At 43.5% G+C, this 18087-nt stretch overlaps 1 long non-coding RNA gene across 1 annotated transcript; it reads right to left on the bottom strand.

Annotated features, from left to right (window-relative positions):
* Nucleotides 1-3044: 3044 nt before the first annotated feature.
* On the bottom strand, nucleotides 3045-12650 carry LOC129058664 (uncharacterized). The gene is made up of 2 exons (XR_008523938.2): nucleotides 12424-12650; nucleotides 3045-3498 (listed from the first exon to the last, which is right to left on the bottom strand). It is a non-coding gene; the product is annotated as an uncharacterized LOC129058664 (long non-coding RNA).
* Between the last annotated feature and the right edge of the window lie 5437 nt (nucleotides 12651-18087).

The following is an 18087-nucleotide window of genomic DNA, read 5'->3' as shown; positions in this document are numbered from 1 at the left end:
TGAAGACTTCATTGGGTTTTATAGTGGCTTCCTGAGTTTTGGTAATCCATTAAAGAAGAGAGTTTGAAAGTTGTTGTAGGCCGGGCGCGGTGGCTCACACCTGTAATCCCAGCAGTTTGGAAGGCCGAGGTAGGCAGATCACAAGGTCAGGAGATCGAGACCATCCTGGCTAATATGGTGAAACCCTGTCTCTACTTAAAAATACAAAATATTAGCCGGGCGTGGTGGCAGGTGCCTGTAATTCCAGCTACTCGGGAGGCTGAGGCAGGGGAATCACTTGAACCTGGGAGGCAGAGGGTTGCAGTGAGCCGAGATCGCACCACTGCGCCACTGTACTCCAGCCTGGGCGACAGAGCAAGACTCCGTCTCAAAAAAAAAAGAAAAAACAAAACAAAACAAGAAAGTTGTATACTGGTAATGATTGTCTGCCCATGTCCTGCCTGAAATACCATGATTGTTTATGGAAAGTATCTTTAATAAAGCTGGATACAGTTTGGCTTGGGGAAAAAAAAGAGAAATAACTGACTTAACGTTATTGAAATAATTCCTTTTCCTTTCAGTTTGACATTTTGTTTTTAGTGGAAAATAATCGTGTCAGAGAAGTGACTATGTTCTTTGAAACAGGAACTACCTTTCACAATCTTATTAAGAAGAACATGAGGGAAAATTTAAATGTCTAGGCAATATCACAACAATATTTCCTAAGAGACTTGATAATGTCTCCAGGGGCATGGGAATTCAAGTTCCTTGATTCTAGTTATTGTGTTGCAACTGACTCACTCTAAGACTGTAGCTTAATTACTTTTACACAAATCACTATCTCTAATGCATTGTGTACAAGTACATAACTCTACCTTACTGGGAATATTATGAGGACAATTATCTTTTGGTTAAATGTTGGTTTGGGAGTTAAGAAATACCCATGAATACATATTATGTTTCAACTACCTGCAAATCACATAAGCTTGTATTAGTCAATGATTTTTCTATAGCAGAAAACAGAAAGCAAAATTAAATTGACTTATACAATAAGGGAATCAGCTGGGCATGGTGGCTCATGCCTGTAATCCCAGGACTTTGGGAGGCTGAGGCAGGCAGATCACTTGAGATCAGGAGTTCGAGACCAGCCTGGTCAACATGGTGAAACTCTGTCTCTACTAAAAATACACACACAAAGAAATTAGCCGGGCATGGTGGCAGGTGCCTGTAATCCCAGCTGCTTGGGAGGCTGAGGCAGGAGAATTGCTGGAGCTGGGGAGGCAGAGGTTGCAGTGAGCCAAGATCACACCAACTACACTCCAGCCTGGGTGACAGCGTGAGACTCCATCTCAAAAAAAAAAAAAAAAAAAAAGGAAATTTACAGGGATGAATATTGCTGAAAATTCTGGAGGTTACTGGCTTCAGGAAAGTTTTGATCCAACGCCCCAATGATATAAATAAATCCTGAACTCCTGCTTTCCATTTATTGGTTTCATCACCTCAGGGTTAATTTCCAGAAGCTTCAGAGCTTACATGCTTTCAGGTTCAAATCCAGTAGAAAAGAGAGACTTAGCATTATCGATAGCTTAAAAAAATTTTTTTGAGGCAGTCTTGTTGTGTCACCCTAGATGGAGTGCAGTGGTGTGATCATGGCTCACTGCAGCCTCAACCTCCTGGGCTCAAGGGATCCTCCCACTTCAGTCTCTTGAGTCCAGGTGCATACCCTCACACCTGGTTAATTTTTAATTTTTATTTTATTTTGAAGAGATGGGGTCTTGCTATGTTGCCTAGGCTGGTCTCGAACTCCTGGCCTCAAGTGATCATCTTGCATCAGCATCCCAAAGTGCTGGGATTACAGATGTGAGCACTGCCCTGACTTGGGTACTGTGTTCATCCTAAACTAATCATTAAAGACCAGACAGATAGAATGTGTTGATTGAGTCAAGCCCAACAGGATCTAATCTTGACCTTGCGGGTGGAGTCAGTGCCCCTTAAATACATCATGCAGAAATTTGGAATAGTGTTAAGAAGAGGGAAGGCAAGATAAATCCTACAACCTTCTATTTATAATATTTATTTATTACTTTAATTTTTTGAGTTGGAGTCTCGCTCTGTTGCCCAGGCTGGAGTGCAATGGCACGATATCAGCTCACTGCAACCTCTGACTCCCTGGTTTAAGCGATTCTCCTGCCTCAGCCTCCCGAGTAGCTGAGATTACAGGCACCTGCCATCACGCCCAGCTAATTTTTTGTATTTTTAGTACAGACGGGGTTTCACCATGTTGGCCAGGCTGGTCTTGAACTCCTGGTCTTGATCCACCCACCTCAGCCTCCCAAAGTGCTGGGATTATAGGCATGGGCCGCTGCGCCTGGCCACTACCTTCTACTTAAATGCCTTAAATAACTAGCATTTCAACCTAGAGTCATTCATGCATTTGTTAACTCATTCAACAAACATTTTTTCAGGATTCACTATGTGCAAGGTCTCGACTCCATTTCCAGGCTCCTCTTTAAGAGCAAGCACCAAGAACTTGTCCTCAGACTGAAAACAGAATTATGAGAGAGATTAGGAAAACAGGTTTCCCAAAAACTTCCATATTTTTAGGCTGGTTCCTTACATTTTCAGGTATCTAGGAAAGGAAGAAAAACAGCCATCCACCTTCCCACACACCCTACCCAAGCACATCTCCCTGATGTATTTCTATCATTCACAATTTAGGGAGTTATAGACTCCTCCGAACCTATTCACAGCCTCACTTTAAGCCTCTTGGGCTATATATTCACTAAGATCCTTTCTGGATACAAGATATACAATGATATTGTGATTTGACATTGACATTTAAAAACAGACTCTTGTTTTGTTTTGTTTTGAATGTCCAAGGAAAGATAAGCACATTCTACATCTTGAAAGAGATCATCCTTTACCTAGGTTAAGAAGAGGGGTAATTAGAGCATTTAGTGGTTGGACTTAGGTTTCCACGTGCCACCTAAGTCCTATGTGGAGCTAGATCAGACAACTCAATCTCTCTAGCATGTGGGTTATACAAAATGAGAAAGAACAGGAAATGCTCATATATATTTTGGATGTTGCCACTGGCTGAGCAGGAAGCTGCAAGAGAGATAACAGATGATTAAGGCCTCTCCCCAGGCTCATTTTGGGAAAGCAGCCTTTGGGAAAACACGTGTAGAAAATGAGAGACAAGTACAACTGAAATGCTTCAACCATGCTTTGTCCGTGTCTGCCGTGTTTACAAAGCATTCGCATTCTGAAATAACCAGATGAAGTTGCTCCACATCCAGAAAGGTCCTGGTGATTGTACAGTGGCCTGGTATTAAGCACAGCTTTTTTTTTTTTTTTTTTTTTTTTTTTTTTTTCCTAAATCTGTAGCCCTGAGAATAAATCCATTTGTATTTCCTTTTCTTGGGGAATGAAATGTTCTAGTGCTCAACAAGATGTCCTGATCCTCTTCGTGTAGGCTTTGGTGCTTGCTCCAGTGTCCCGGGTTGAGGGCAGGCACACCTAAAGTAAAGGTAGAAAGTGAGAGAAGAACTGAAAAAGGGAGGCCAAGTTGGAAAACTCGAGAAAGACAATAGCAGGCCTGGGGACTCAATTTGGAAAATGATAGGAAGTAAAATGTCCTTTGATTCTCACCAGGATTCAACTCAAAACCACAGTAAACATTTTAACAGGAGTCCTATACATAGTGCTGAGGGAGGAAATGGCAGTACAGTACAAAGGTGGGATGTTATTTCTATGACAAATGAAAGTTGGCCACCAAGAAACTCAAATCCTAGCTTCAGCCTGCATCTTGGCCTCGTGTTGTGCTCTGTGGGACATTCCCCAAGAGTACGGCTTCTGAGCTGACACAGCCACTTGCTGCCTGTGGCCTTTGGGGATGGACTGTCACCAACAGGCTGGTACTAGCAGAGATTAACTTCCTTTTGTGGTTCCCAGATTTACATGTAGAACTGATCCTCAAACTGTTACTTTGGAAGTTAGAACAAAGTGTTGACTTGCCAAGTCTTTGTAAAGGGGGCTTAGTTACATGATGCCCTTCAGGCACTTTGGGCTTCTTAGATGTGCCAGTCTTCTAAAGTGAATGTGTTTTGATTTCTGGGGTTAACTTCGGGGTTAGAAGGCGGGTGCACACACCAAACAAAAGGCTTGTTGTCTTCATCATTTTTTTTCCAGGGACCCAGGAAATAAAGGGGTCTTCTTTTCATAGCAGTAGTCTGTCAGTCTTTTCTGGCAGGAATTGAGATTCTGAGGAAGCAGTTAATATGTCTGGTGCAATAAATGTGACTTGGAAATTTGGCTGTCTCTTAACTATCCCCACCTCCTCTCCAGGCTCAGCATTTCCTTCAACACTGGGGTCAATGCTTAGGATAGGGTTGGTTTGACTCTATACTGCCACTGCCTTGGCCTTGGTTTCCAGGTTTATAGTAACTGGTGTCTGCCTTACCTTCCTGTTCCTGGCTGACCCCTGCTCTGTTCCTAAGTCCCTGGTAATTACAGTCCCCTCCCAGTTTCTCAGTGAGGCGGTTGTTCTCTGTCCCCTCCAGTAACTAGATTCGCCTGACCTGGAGTCCTAAACTCCTATGCCTGAGTCATTCCCATATATCTCAGATGTCCTTGGCATAGAATCACTTGTCCACTCACCTAACAAAGTGTAAGAGTGTTCTTATTTTCACTTTGGGCATAGATTTTAACTTTGCCTTAATTTTTTAAAGTTTTTAATAAGCAGAAAAATTCACACCTGAATTAATTTGTTGAATGCCCTGAATCTCACTGAAAATAACATAATTGTTAACATTGAACTGCATCAGCTGACAGGAACACAAAAAAGATGGGCTAAATAAACTGTACTATCACCTAACACCTCGTAACTTAAGCAAAAGGAAACTTATTATCAATGTCATATGAACAACAAGTGCAAACATTCAATATGTGAACCTGCTGTAACAACCATTCTGGTCAAGGCTCCTGTTTTAGTTTTCATGAGATCAAAAGCTTAGGAATTCGGAATTGTGGTCATCCCCATTGAGTGAATTTTGGTAATTTATATGTACCAGACCTTGGTTATACAGCATCTGTACCTGAAAAGTGATAGTCTGCTCTTGGTAAGCTCTCCATCTTTCACATTATGTGGGGTTTATCTCCTCCTTGAACTCTTGGTAGAACCTTACCTTATGGACCATGTGGACTTGTTTTCTTTTTTGAAGGTAGATCTTTGACTATTTCTTATATTACTATTGATAAGTTCAGGCTTTCTGTTCCTTGAGTCAATTTTGGTAATTTATATTTCTTTAGAAAGCCATTCTCCATGGTCTGGATTTTCAAATTCATTGGAATAAAGTTGCACACAGCACTTAAAAAATTTGAAATCTCTGCATCCTGTTTTCCTCTCTGATGTTATTGTGTCTTTTTTCTTTCTTTCTTTCTTTTTTTTTTTTTTCCTGGTTCATACTTGCCAAAGGCTTTCTATGTTTTGAGCTTGTTAAAACATCAAATTATTGTTTTGGTTTTTCTATTTCAAATTATCTGTTTTATCTTTATTAATTCCTTCCTTCTACCTTCTCTGGTTTATTTGTTATTTTCTAGTTTCTACAGTTGAAAGCTAAGTTCACTTATTTTCAATCTTTCTTGCTTTTTAACATCTGGATTTAACATTATAATTTTCTTCCTGATAAACAATTTTGTTTTTTCTCAGAGTTTGAGATGCTTTTTCCTCCTTGTCACTGATTTCTAAATAATCCTACTGCCCAACCCTGTGGGAAAATTACCCCCACTGATACAAGACTTTACCATGTGACTTACTTTAGCCAATAAAACGTGAGTGGAAGTGCAGCCCACAATCTGAATCAGTGTGATTCCATCATCTTTCTTTTCTTTCTACCACAAGACCAGCAGTGTCCCACACAGGGCTGTTTCTTTAGCCTGCACACCAGACTGCAGATAACAAGGAGAGTGACAGCTAACCTGGGATGGTGATGCAGCGAGGGAGAAATAAATCTCCTGTAATCTCCTGATAACAGTCTTAAATTCTCCAGTATGCATTTCTAAAGAATAAATGTCTTCCTATATAGCCAAAATAACATTTTCACATCTAACAAAATTAACATTTATTTCTTTTTTTATTTTTTTTTTGAGATGGAGTCTCGCTCTGTTGCTCAGGCTGGAGTGCAGTGGCACGATCTCAGCTCACTGCAACCTCTGCCTCCAGGGTTCAAGCGATTCTCTTGTCTCAGCCTCTCGAGTAGCTGGGACTACAGGCTTGTGCCACCACGCCCGGCTAATTTTTTGTATTTTTAGTAGAGATGGGGTTTCACCGTGTTAGCCAGGATGGTCTCTATCTCCTGATCTTGTGATTCCTGATCCCTCCCAAAGTGCTGGGATTACAGGCGTGAGCCACCATGCCCGGCCCAATTTCTTAATATTATCTAATACTTAATACATACTCAAATTTCTTCATTTGGCTTCCAAATGTCCTTTATAGCTGGTTTGTACAAATCATGAACAAACCCAGAACCACATATTCTATTTAATTATTATTGTTATTATTTAACTGTCTTATTACACTGATTTTTTTTAAGAGACCAGGCCTCCATCATATAGTTATGTTTTTCATCTCCTAGGGCCAGAAAGTGACCCAAGTGGTATAACTTTGGTACAGCATCAGTAATCAGTTTCCCATTCTTAAAGCTTTAAGATCAACTGATAATCCTTGCCTGAATTGATAATTTCCTTAGGTACTACAAATGATTCTTTCAGTGTAAAGTAACGGTATAAATGTAAATGTAATCTATAAATGTATAAATGTAGAGTTTTCCCCTGTCATCTTTGATCATTTTGGTTTCTGCAGTAGAGTTGCTACTGGAAAGGCAGGATAAATGCCTACTTCTCCCTCGTTATCCACTTTCAAAGTAAACAGTTGTTTCAAATGGTGACACACAAGCTTTTTCCCTGGCTTTCTCTTACTGTTATAAACTCTGGATTTTTGGAGATTTGATGTGTTTCAATCAACTACAATCATTTTTCTTTTTTGATGTTCAAAGTCTTTCTTACGATATCCCTAATGATTTTTTTTTTCTTTTTTAGCTGGAGTGCAGTTGGGCGATCTCAGCTCACTGCAAACTCCGACTCTCTGGTTCAAGCAATTCTCTCGCCTCAGCCTCCCGAGTAGCTGGGCTTACAGGCACGCGCCACCACACCCAGCTAATTTTTGTATTTTTAGTAGAAGGGTTTTACCCGGTTGGCCAGGATGGTGTCGACTTCCTGACCTCGTGATCTGCCCACCTCGGCCTCCCAAAGTGCTGGGATTACAGGCGTGAGCCACTGTGTCCGTTCCCCAATGAAATTATTAATCCTAGTAGAATTCTTCACATAGGGAAACAAAAGCACAGAAACCAAAGTCACTGGACTCAGTAAGTCCCTAGAAATGATTAAAAGGGGAGAAAACATAAGACAAATAGGCAGGATGACAGCCACATTCTGCCTGAAAGTGGCACAGTGCATCACTGTGTACAACAGAAATCTGATTTGTCCCTTCTTGTAGCAATCCAAAGAACAGGGGGCCACAGGCAATGTTAGCTCTTAGAAAGAAACACCCCAAAATCATCATTGTTCACTTAAACACCCAAACTGCTTCACCAGCTCATGCCCCTTCAAGCCAACACACTGTGTAGGTGAGATAAAGAACTAGTTGCACACCTTCAGTGATTAACAATCTATTTGGTGCCAGGCTGTGGTGGCACACAGCTGTAGTTCCAGCTACTCAGGAGGCTGAGGCGGGAGGATCACTTCAGCTCAGAGGAGTTTGAGACCAGTCTGGGCAACACAATGAGACATTGTCTCTAAAAAATAAAAATAACCCATTTGGGAATAGTCATTGAGTTAACAAATATTTACTATTAAGATGATGGGACAATAGGGCTAGGAATGATGGCTTATGCCTGTAATCCCAGCACCAAAGAGGCCAAGGCGGGTGGATCTTTTGAGCTCAGAAATTCGAGACCAGGCTGGACACGGTGGCTTATGCCTGTAATCCCAGCACTTTGGGAGGCTGAGGCAGGCTGATCACTTGAGGTCAGGAGTTTGAGACCAGCCTGGCCAACATGGTGGAACCCCATCTCTACTAAAAATACAAAAATTAGCCGAGCGTAGTGGCGTGTGCCTGTAGTCCCAGCTACCCCAGAGGCTGAGGCAGGAGAATCGCTTGAACCCTGGAGGCAGAGGTTACAGTGAGCCGAGATTGCGCTGTTGCGCCCTGGCCTGGGCAACAGAACGAGGTTCCGTCTCAAAAAAAAAAGGGTTGGGCTCAGTGGCTCATGCCTGTAATCTCAGCACTTTGGGAGGCCGAGGCAGGTGGATAACCTGAGGTCGGGAGTTCGAGACCAGCCTGACCAACATGGAGAAACCCCGTCTCTACTAAAAATACAAAAAATAGCCAAGCATGGTGGCGCATGCCTGTAATCCCAGCTACTCGGGAAGCTGAGGCAGGAGAATTGCTTGAACCCGGGAGGTGGAGGTTGTGGTGAGCTGAAATCAGGCCATTGCACTCCAGCCTGGGCAACAAGAGCAAAACTCCATCTCAAAAAAAAAAAAAAAAAAAAGAAAAGAAAAGAAATTCGAGACCAGCCTGGCCAACATGGTGAAACCCCATCTCTATGAAAAATTCAAAAATTAGGCAGGTGTGGTGGCATGTGCCTGTGGTCCCAGCTACTTGGTAGCCTGAGGTGGGAGCATCACTTGCGTCCAGGAGGTGGAGGTTGCAGTGGGCCAAGATTGGGCCACTGCACTCTAGCCTGGGTGACAGAGTGAGATCTTGTCTAAAAAAAAAAGAAAAAAAAAAAAGATAATGGGACAATAAATATTAACTATCAAGCGATCAGCACTACTGAGACTCTAAAGAGGAAGGAAGCCCTTCTAGCTGTAGAGGTCTTGGGAGTTACATTGAAAGAGATGGGGTTGGAGTGAGGCCTTGAGGACTGGGTGGCAGTTTATTATATGAAGATGGGGTTGGGAGGGTGGTACCCAGCCCATGGGACAGGGAGTACTAGCAGGAGAGGACAGAGAGTTTTATATAGGATTATAGGAATATAAACTTCAGTGTTTTATGGCCAGGTTATATATGCCCTTGAATTCCTGGCTAAACATTTAGATGGGATGTTGTAAGTAATAGAGAACTACCGTGGGTGTTTTCAGTATAAGGTGGAGGGAATGATGGCCAGGCTCTTGAATTTAAGTTTTAAGGATCAGGCTCAGAAATCCACTCCCCTCTTCTCAGTTATTGGTAACTAATACAGAAGAATCATTGAGAAAATATAAAGTGAAAAAAAACCACCTACAGGGCAGTTTGCTTGCATTTGCGTTAGAAGTGCACGTCTAAAATTTTACACACAGAATATATCTGGAAGAACACAGGAGCCACTGGTGGCTATGGCTGCCTCCCAGTGGAGAAACTGGGTGCCATTTACTCCAAATCACTGGTTACAGTGATTCTATGACAAAATTAGCTAGATGAGGAAGCAGTATTTAATTTCATTTTGGTTTGGTTTAGTTTTTAATCACGAGAGAGGATGGGTGTTGCACAAGAGCATAGGATGTGACATCAGAGGGTCCTTATGACCCAGCCTCTGCTGCCTTTCTATGACTATGTGTGACTATGTGACCTTAGGAGAGACACCATCGTCCAAGATTCAACTCCCTCATCTGTAAAACAAGGACAAGAAAACATCCTTTACAGGGGTTTGATGAGAACCTATGTGAAGATGATATAAAGCACCATGTGGACCAGGCACAGTGGCTCATGCCTGTAATCCCAACAGTTTGGGAGGCTGAGGCGGGCAGATAATTTGAGGTCAAGAGTTCGAGACCAGCCTGGCCAGCATGGTGAAACCACATCTCTACTAAAAATACAAAAATTAGCCGGGTGTAGTGGCGGGTGCCTGTAATCCCAGCTACTGAGGCAGGAGAATTGCTTGAACCTGGGAGGTGGAGGTTGCAGTGAGCCGAGATCATGCCATTGCACTCCAGCCTGGGCAACAAGAGTGAAACTCTGTTAAAAAAAAAAAAAAAAAAAAAGCAGCATGTAAGTGAAACTTTGAAAACAATTTTTTATTTTTATTTTCATAGAGACAGCATCTCACTATGTTGCCCAGGCTGGTCTCAAACTCCTGGGCTCAAGTGATCCTCCTCCTCAGTCTCCCAAAGTGCTGGGATTATAGATGCAAGCCACTGTGCCCTGCAGAAACTTTTAAAAAATGATTACGTCAAAAACATTTCATGTTCTGAAAATACCTTGAGCTCTGTAGATTCAGTTCCAGTTTTTAAATGGGGACGTGCAGTGCCTGTGAGGTTAACAGGCAGACCTGGCAGGTGCAGCCACTGCTCAGCAGAGTTCCTCGGCAGGCCAGGCGTGCATGGAAACTCCAAATTTCCATCACAAGGCATCAGATTTCCCCTCTCTAAGACCAAGTAACTAAGCAATTTTTACAAATTATGCACAGGATGAAGCTTTCTGAGAGGCTGGGGTGTGCTGGTTTTATCCATCCATGGGGAACAGAAGAATCACCTGCCTCCTTCCCCAGCCCGACACTTTGCCCAGCATCAGGCCCTGGCACAGTCATATTTCAGAGGAAGGTCTGGTGAGCTCTTGAGTTTCTGGTGTGAGGTTTGAGAGGGATTTGTGGAGTGTCACCTCTGGAAAGCAAACTGTAATACAGAGCACTAACTTAATTGCTGTTCCTAGGGTGTTCTGCGTAGACATCTTACCACAGAGAGCATTAACAGAAGCAGTTGATTCTCAGGGCACTGCTCTGGAAATGGTGTAAAAGAATGGATCATTCCTCATTTTGCCATTCATAGACAAGTCTCTGTTAGGCAATAGGAAAAGTCTGTGCAATTGTATCAACTGTAATCTGGAAAGTAGCCACACCCTCCTTCCAGAACTTCCCTCTTCACACACAAAGCTTTTTCCTTTTAAAAATGAAATTTGTATTCTATTTATAGGAAGAAATGTGTGTTTCTTTCTCAAACTATTGCCTAAGATTACATCAGTTTCACATCACATCCAAGCTGACCACTTTCTTCTGAGTGGCAACATAAATTTACATGGACCCAGTGAATTTTGCCAGTGCTTCATGTCCTAGAATAAGGGCAAAGCTAATAAATTGCCTTCATTTATCCAAGAGCAAGGCCAGATTGAAGGCACACACAAAGGAAGGTTAATACGCGAAGGAAGAAGACAGAAACAAAGGAGAAGCCAGGCGCAGTGACTCACGCCTGTAATCCAAGCACTTTGGGAGGCTGAGGTGGGTCGATGATTTGAGGTCAGGAGTTCGAGACCAGCCTGGCCAACATGGTGAAACCCCGTCTCTACTAAAAATACAAAAAATTAGGGCCGGGCGCGGTGGCACATGCCTGTAATCCTAGCACTTTGGGAGGCTGAGGCGGGCGGGTCAGGAGGTCAGGAGATGGAGAATATCCTGGCCAACACGGTGAAACCCCGTCTCTACTAAAAATACAAAAAAAATTAGCCGGGCCTGGTGGCGGGCGCCTGTAGTCCCAGATACTTGGGAGGCTGAGGCAGGAGAATGGCATGAACCCAGGAGGCAGAGCTTGCAGTGAGCCGAGATAGTGCCACTGCACTCCAGCCTGGGTGACAGAGCGAGACTCCATCTTAAAAAAAAAAAAATTAGGCGGGCGTGGTGGTATGCGCCTGTAATCTCAGCTACTTGGGGAGCTGAGGCAGGAGAACTGCTTGAACCTGGAAGGTGGAGGTTGCAGTGAGCTGAGATCGCGCCACTGCACTCCAGCCTGGATGACAGAGTGAGACTCTGTCTCAAAACAAAAAACAAAAAACAACAACAACAAAAAACAAAGGAGAAACCAGCGTGCTTTTAGTACAATGTTAGGAAATTATTTAACATAGCCATTTTGACATGCTAAATATTTTGCAGGTAGAGACGGTCCCTGACAATGGTTCACCTTTAAGATGGCGTGAAAGTGATATACGTTCAGTAGAAAGCAGTATGATACTCTTTTGACAAGCTGGGCCAGTCCCTGTCAGCCACACCATAAACTGTGTTGCTCAGCTGCAGGTAATGTAAGAATGTTGATTGCGTTTAAGGTAGGCTGGGCTAAGCTACAATGTTCTGCATGTTAGGTGTATTAAGTGCATTTTCGACTTATGATATTTTCAACTTACCATGAGTTTATTGGAACGTAACCCCATCATAAGTTGAGGAGCATCTGTATTTCAGTATTTAATACAACAACCTTATGAGATAAGTGTTATTCTTATCCCTATTTTAAACCAAGGAAACCTCAAGTAGAATGGTTAAATAACTTGTTTAAGGTCATGCACTAAAACCTATTCTCCATAAGGACACTTCTTCCCCAGACACCCTTTCAAATGGGGTCTTTCTTCTCTCCCCTACTCACCTTGGACCACTGGCCTGGAGGTGAAGGAGGTATACTCATTTCTCCCAACTGCTGCTTCAAGACCACCATTCCTCTCTCCTTCAAAGCTTTCAGCTTTGAAGCTGTCATCTGAATATTTACTAAATATTCAGCTTTGTTGAATCAACTGTAGACTCTGGGGTCACTGCTCTGAATTCCTTGAAGAGTTCCATTCCCTATCACTTCAGATTCTTGGTGACTTCATAAACAGTCTTTCCAAATGCCCCGCCTGCCAGTGCCTTGACCACCTCACCTCCAACGATGTTGTCATTCTACCCTGGACCTGTGCCGGAGGCCAGCTCGTTGCTCACCAAATCTGTTTCCTTTCCTTTCTGGGCAGGCTACATATGCACTTCTCCTTTGTAGCAATGGCTTCATGACTGAGTTCTGGACAAAGGGATTTGCAGTCCTCTGCTTGCTCTCTCATTATTTGCTAGCCAGATGGAGAGGATGCAATGGAGTGTTACAAGTCCCTGGAACAGTGCTGTCCAGTAGAAATGGAAGCCAAGCCACATATGTGATTTTAAATTTTCAAGTAGCTATATTAAAAAATGCAAAAAGAAACAGGTGTGGCTGGGCGTGGTGGCTCACACCAGTAATCCCAGCACTTTGGGAGGCAGAGGCGGGTAGATCACTTGAGGTCAGGAGTTCGAGACTAGCCTGACCAACATGGCAAAACCCTGTCTCTACTAAAAATACAAAAATTAGCCGGGCGTGGTGGTGCATGCCTGTAATCCCAGCTACTCAGAAAGCAGACAGGAAAAAAACTTGAACCTGGGAGGCAGAGGCTGCAGTGAGCTGAGATCGCACCACTGCACCCCAGGGTGGGCAACAGAATGAGATCCTGTCTCAAAAACAAGAACAAAAACAAAAAACAGGTAAAATTAATTTTAATAGTACATTTTATTTAATCCAGCATATTAAAAATATCATTTCAACATGTTATCAATATAAAAATTATAAGTGAGGTATTTTGTATCTTTTTTTCATATTAAGTCTTTGAAATCTAGTGTGTAATTTACACTTACAGCACCTATCAATTCAAATGTTGTTTACATCAAAAATACTTGATCTGGGCTGGTCATGGTGGCTCACACCTGTAATCCCAACTCTTTGGCAGGCCAAGGAGGATCACTTAAGGCCAAGAGTTCAGGACCAGCCTGAGCAACATAGTGAGACCCCATCTCCACAAAAATAAATTTAAAAAATTAGCTGGGGATGATGACGTGAGCCTGTACTCCTAATTACTCAGGAGGCTGAAGTGGGACGATCACTTGAGCCCAGGAGTTGGAGCTGCAGTGAGTTGTAATTGTGCCACTGTACTCCAGCCCAGGTCACAGAGCAAGACCCCATCTCTTTAAAAAAATCACAACAAAATATTGATCTGTATTTAATTTTTTTATAGTAAAGTGAAAGCAAGTTTATTAAGAAAGTAAATAAACGAAAGAATAGCTACTCCATAGGCAGGACAGCCAATCTGTATTTAACTTCATAAAGTAGTTGCACATATCCAAATTGTTCCAAACATACTTTCAAAATATTAAATGAAATTTTTTTTTGGAGATGGAGTCTCACTCTGTCACCCAGGCTTGAGTGCAATGGCATGGTCTCAGCTCACTGCAACCTCCACCTCCCAGGTTCAAGCGATTCTCCTGCCTCAGCCTCCTCAGTAGCTGGGATTACAGGTGCGTGCCACCATGCCTGGCTCATTTTATTGTATTTTTAGTAGAGACGATGTTTCACCATGTTGGCCAGGCTGGTCTCAAACTCCTGACCTCGTGACCCACCCGCCTCGGCTTCCCAAAGTGCCAGGATTACAGGCGTGAGCCAATGTGCCCGGCCAAAATTTAAATTTTTAAAATGAAAAATTCAGTTTCTTAGTTGCACAAGTCACATTTCCAATGTTTAGTAACCACATGTAGCTGGTAGCTACCGTATTAAACAATGCAGTCCAAGCCACCATGGAAAGAGCCCAGGACCCTGAATGACTGAGCTGACCCTGAGCAGACCCCCACCGCACCAACAAGCATTGGGTTGTGATTTGAACAAGAAATAAACATTTATGTGCTAAGCCACTAAGAATGAGGGATTGTTTGTTATAGCAATTAGCTTGAACCAGCACACAACCTTGACTATCACCCTCCATGGTCAGACATTGTTATTACCAATAGCTCTGCCTCCTCCATAACCTCTATTCAATCCTCCTTCTCTCCTGGCCTGCTATAATTCAGCTCCTTTCTTCTAATACTGCAATTGTAGTAATGTGTCGGCCCCACCCTCCTCCTTGCCCGTCGGCCCTCAACATCCACTTTCTACTCCCTTCGTACACCCTCAATTCCTTGGCCCTGCCTTATTTGACTGTGTCTCCTAGCAAAACCACAGCTGCAGTGGAGATTTTCTACCTGTACTCAGCTGAATGTGGACACACGGAACCATGCTACTTGCCTCACTTTAACAAGCAAACATGTTGAATTCCTTTTATATAGGAATTCATGGCTAATTCAAGTCAAATTAGCAAGGAAAAGATTCAAAGCACCTTGATCAAGAAAGGTTAACTGGATGGAAAAGGAATCACCATCTGGCCTTTCTTTAGTACTGCTGGAAATCCTTCTCCGTTTCCATTCTACAATGCCGTTTCCCAATTTCTCTTCTCTTCAACCCTTCCCTCCTCCTCCCCCTCCCGCTTCTCCTTATCAGCTTCTGCCTAAGCTGCCTGTTTCTAACAAGATATCAGCAATCAAAAGAGCCATTCAAGGCCGGCCATGGTGGCTCATGTCTGTACTCCCAGCACTTTGGGAGGCCGAGGTGGGTGGATCACTTGAGGTCAGGAATTCAAGACCAGCTTGGCCAACATGGTGAAACTCTGTCTCTACTAGAAATACGAAAATTAGCCGGGTGTTTTGGCATATGACTGTAATCCCACCTACTCGGGAGGCTGAGGCAGGAGAATGGCTTGAACCCGGGAGGCAGAGGTTGCAGTGAGCCGAGATTGCACCAATGCACTCCAGCCTGTGTGACACAGAAAGACTCTGTCTCAAAAAAAAAAAAAAAAAAAGACACTCCATGTGCTCCTGCAGCCACCCAACCAACCTCTGAGCTGCAGCCCATCCCCTCTCATTCCTCACACATTCCAGCAACTGTGCCTCTCTTTCCTGAATCATTTTTATTTTGTTTTAGACTTTTAAAATATGTATTTACTGTAAATTCAGTGCAGAACACCAATCTAAAATATGTTGTTTGGTGAACTTTTGCATATGTAAATCCCTGTGTTACTGCCACCCAGATCAAGATATAAAGCATTTCCAGTACCCCTGAAGGCTTCCCCATGTCCCATTCAAGCAAGTACCTGGACTATCTTACTCAGGGCTACATGTTGGATGGAGTCCAACACCAGTATCCTTGCCCTAACGCACAGGCCAGTTGTAGACTGCTCTGTGTGTGTGTGCGTGTGTGTGTGTAATTTCTTCAATCTCTAGTTCACCTGACTCATTTTCTTTTTTTTTGAGACAGAGTCTCACTCTGTTGTCCAGGCTGGAGTGCAGTGGCACAATCTCAGGTCACTGCAACCTCCACCTCCCAGGTTCAAGTGATTCTCCTGCCTCAGCCTCCCGAGCAGTTGGGACTACAGGTGTGTGCCACCATGCCCAGCTAATGTTTGTATTTTTAGTAGAGATGGGGTTTCACCATATTGGCCAGGCTGGTCTTGAACTCCTGACTGCATGATCCACCTGCATCGGCCTCCCAAAGTGCTGGGATTGCAGGTGTGAGCAACCACACCCGGCTCTTTTTTTTTTTTTTTTAGATGGAGTCTCACTGTGTCGCCCAGTCTGGAGTGCAGTGGCATGATCTTGGCTCACTGCAACCTCTGCCTCCTGGATTCAAGTGATTCTCCTGCCTCAGCCTCCCTAGTAGCTGGGACTACAGGCGCATACCACCATGCTCGGCTAATTTTTGTATTTTTGGTACAGACGAATTTTCTCCATGTTGGCCAGGCTATTTTTGAACTCCTGACCTCGTGATCTGCCTTGGCCTCCCAAAGTGCTGGGATTATAGGCAAAAGCCACCATGCCTGGCCCACCTGATTCATTTTCTGTTTGAGATCTGGAAGCTGGTTTTCAACCCTGATACTTTTTTTTTTTTTAAACCCTGATCCTTGATCCAACCTCTGGCCTAACTCCTTTTTCCTTCATCGTGATGGCACATACCCTGCTGGGTTTGCCAGGATCCATCCATAGGACTTGGACACAGAAGAGAAACTGGAGCAAGGGAATTCAAGTTGTAGATGGGCAGATTTCAGCTCCATGAACTGAAGCAGGGACCCTGTCGCTGGGCATGTGCAAGAAGCAGCTGCAGGGCCACATCTGGGCATGGAGCAAAGGGAACTCTTGGACTGTGAGGGAGTTGAAAACCATCATCTTGACAATTTCTTCCAAATCTAATCTCCTGTGGGACCAAGAACTGACCGTACAAAGTGATCTAGGGCGTCAGTCAAGGACACGACCCTTTATGCTGATGATCTGTTTTGCATTCCAGAAAATAGTGATAGAGTTTCAGATGTAACCATTTTGAGCCTCTTTCTTCAGTTGTAAGAGTCAGGAAAACAGCTGGGGCAGTGGCTCACGCCTGTAATCCCAGCACTTTGGGAGGCCGAGGCGGGTGGATCACCTGAGGTTGGGAGTGCAAGACCAGCCTGACCAACATGGAGAAACCCCATCTCTACTAAAAATACAAAATTAGCCAGGCATGGTGGCACATGCCTGTAATCCCAGCTACTCAGGAGGCTGAGGCAGGAAAATCACTTGAACCTGGGAGGCCAAGATCATGCCATTGCACTCCAGACTGGGCAACAAGAGCGAAACTCTGTCTCAAAAAAAAAACCACAAAAATTAGCTGGGCATGGTGGCGGGTGCCTTAGTCCCAGCTACTCAGGAGGCCGAGGCAGGAGAATCGTTTGAACCCGGGAGGCAGAGGTTGCAGTGAGCCGAGATCACAACACTGCACTTCAGCCTGGGTGACAGACTGAGACTCCGTCTCAAAAAATAAAATATAATATCATAAAATAAATAAAGTTTTAAAACTATTATATATAGGCTGAGTGCAGTGGCTCACACCTGTAATCCCAGCACTTTGGGAGGCTGAGGCGGGCGGATCACTTGAGGTCAGGAGTTCGAGACCAGCCTGGCCAACATGGTGAAACCCTGTCTCTACTAAAAACACAAAAATTAGCAGGGTGTGGTGGCATGCGCCTGTAGTCCCAGCTACTCGGGAGGCTGAGGCATTAGAATTGCTTGAACCTGGGAGGCGGAGGTTGCGATGAGTTGAGATGGCGCCACTGCACTCTAGCCTGGTGAAAGAGCAAGACTCTGCCTCAAAAAAAAAAAAAAATTGCTTATTGTATATACCAATCTTATAACTACATATTAATCTGTAGAGATATTTCTATGAAGATATGTATTCTTTCAGGCTCTTTGCTCCTTTGGAATCATATAATTAAATATCATTTTGTAATTTTTTTAAATTGTAGAGTAAACATCATTCCAGTCTATTAAACATTCTTTAATAACATTCCTATAAGGAAGTACAGAGATTTACTTAACTGGTTCCTTATTGTGGCCGTCTGGGTTGTTTCCAGGTTTTCCATATTAT

Source organism: Pongo abelii, chromosome 2 (genome assembly GCF_028885655.2).
Source record: "Pongo abelii isolate AG06213 chromosome 2, NHGRI_mPonAbe1-v2.0_pri, whole genome shotgun sequence".
NCBI lineage: Eukaryota > Metazoa > Chordata > Mammalia > Primates > Hominidae > Pongo > Pongo abelii.
Note: the sequence above shows the minus strand (reverse complement) of the source record. Positions and strands in the feature narration are given on the sequence as shown.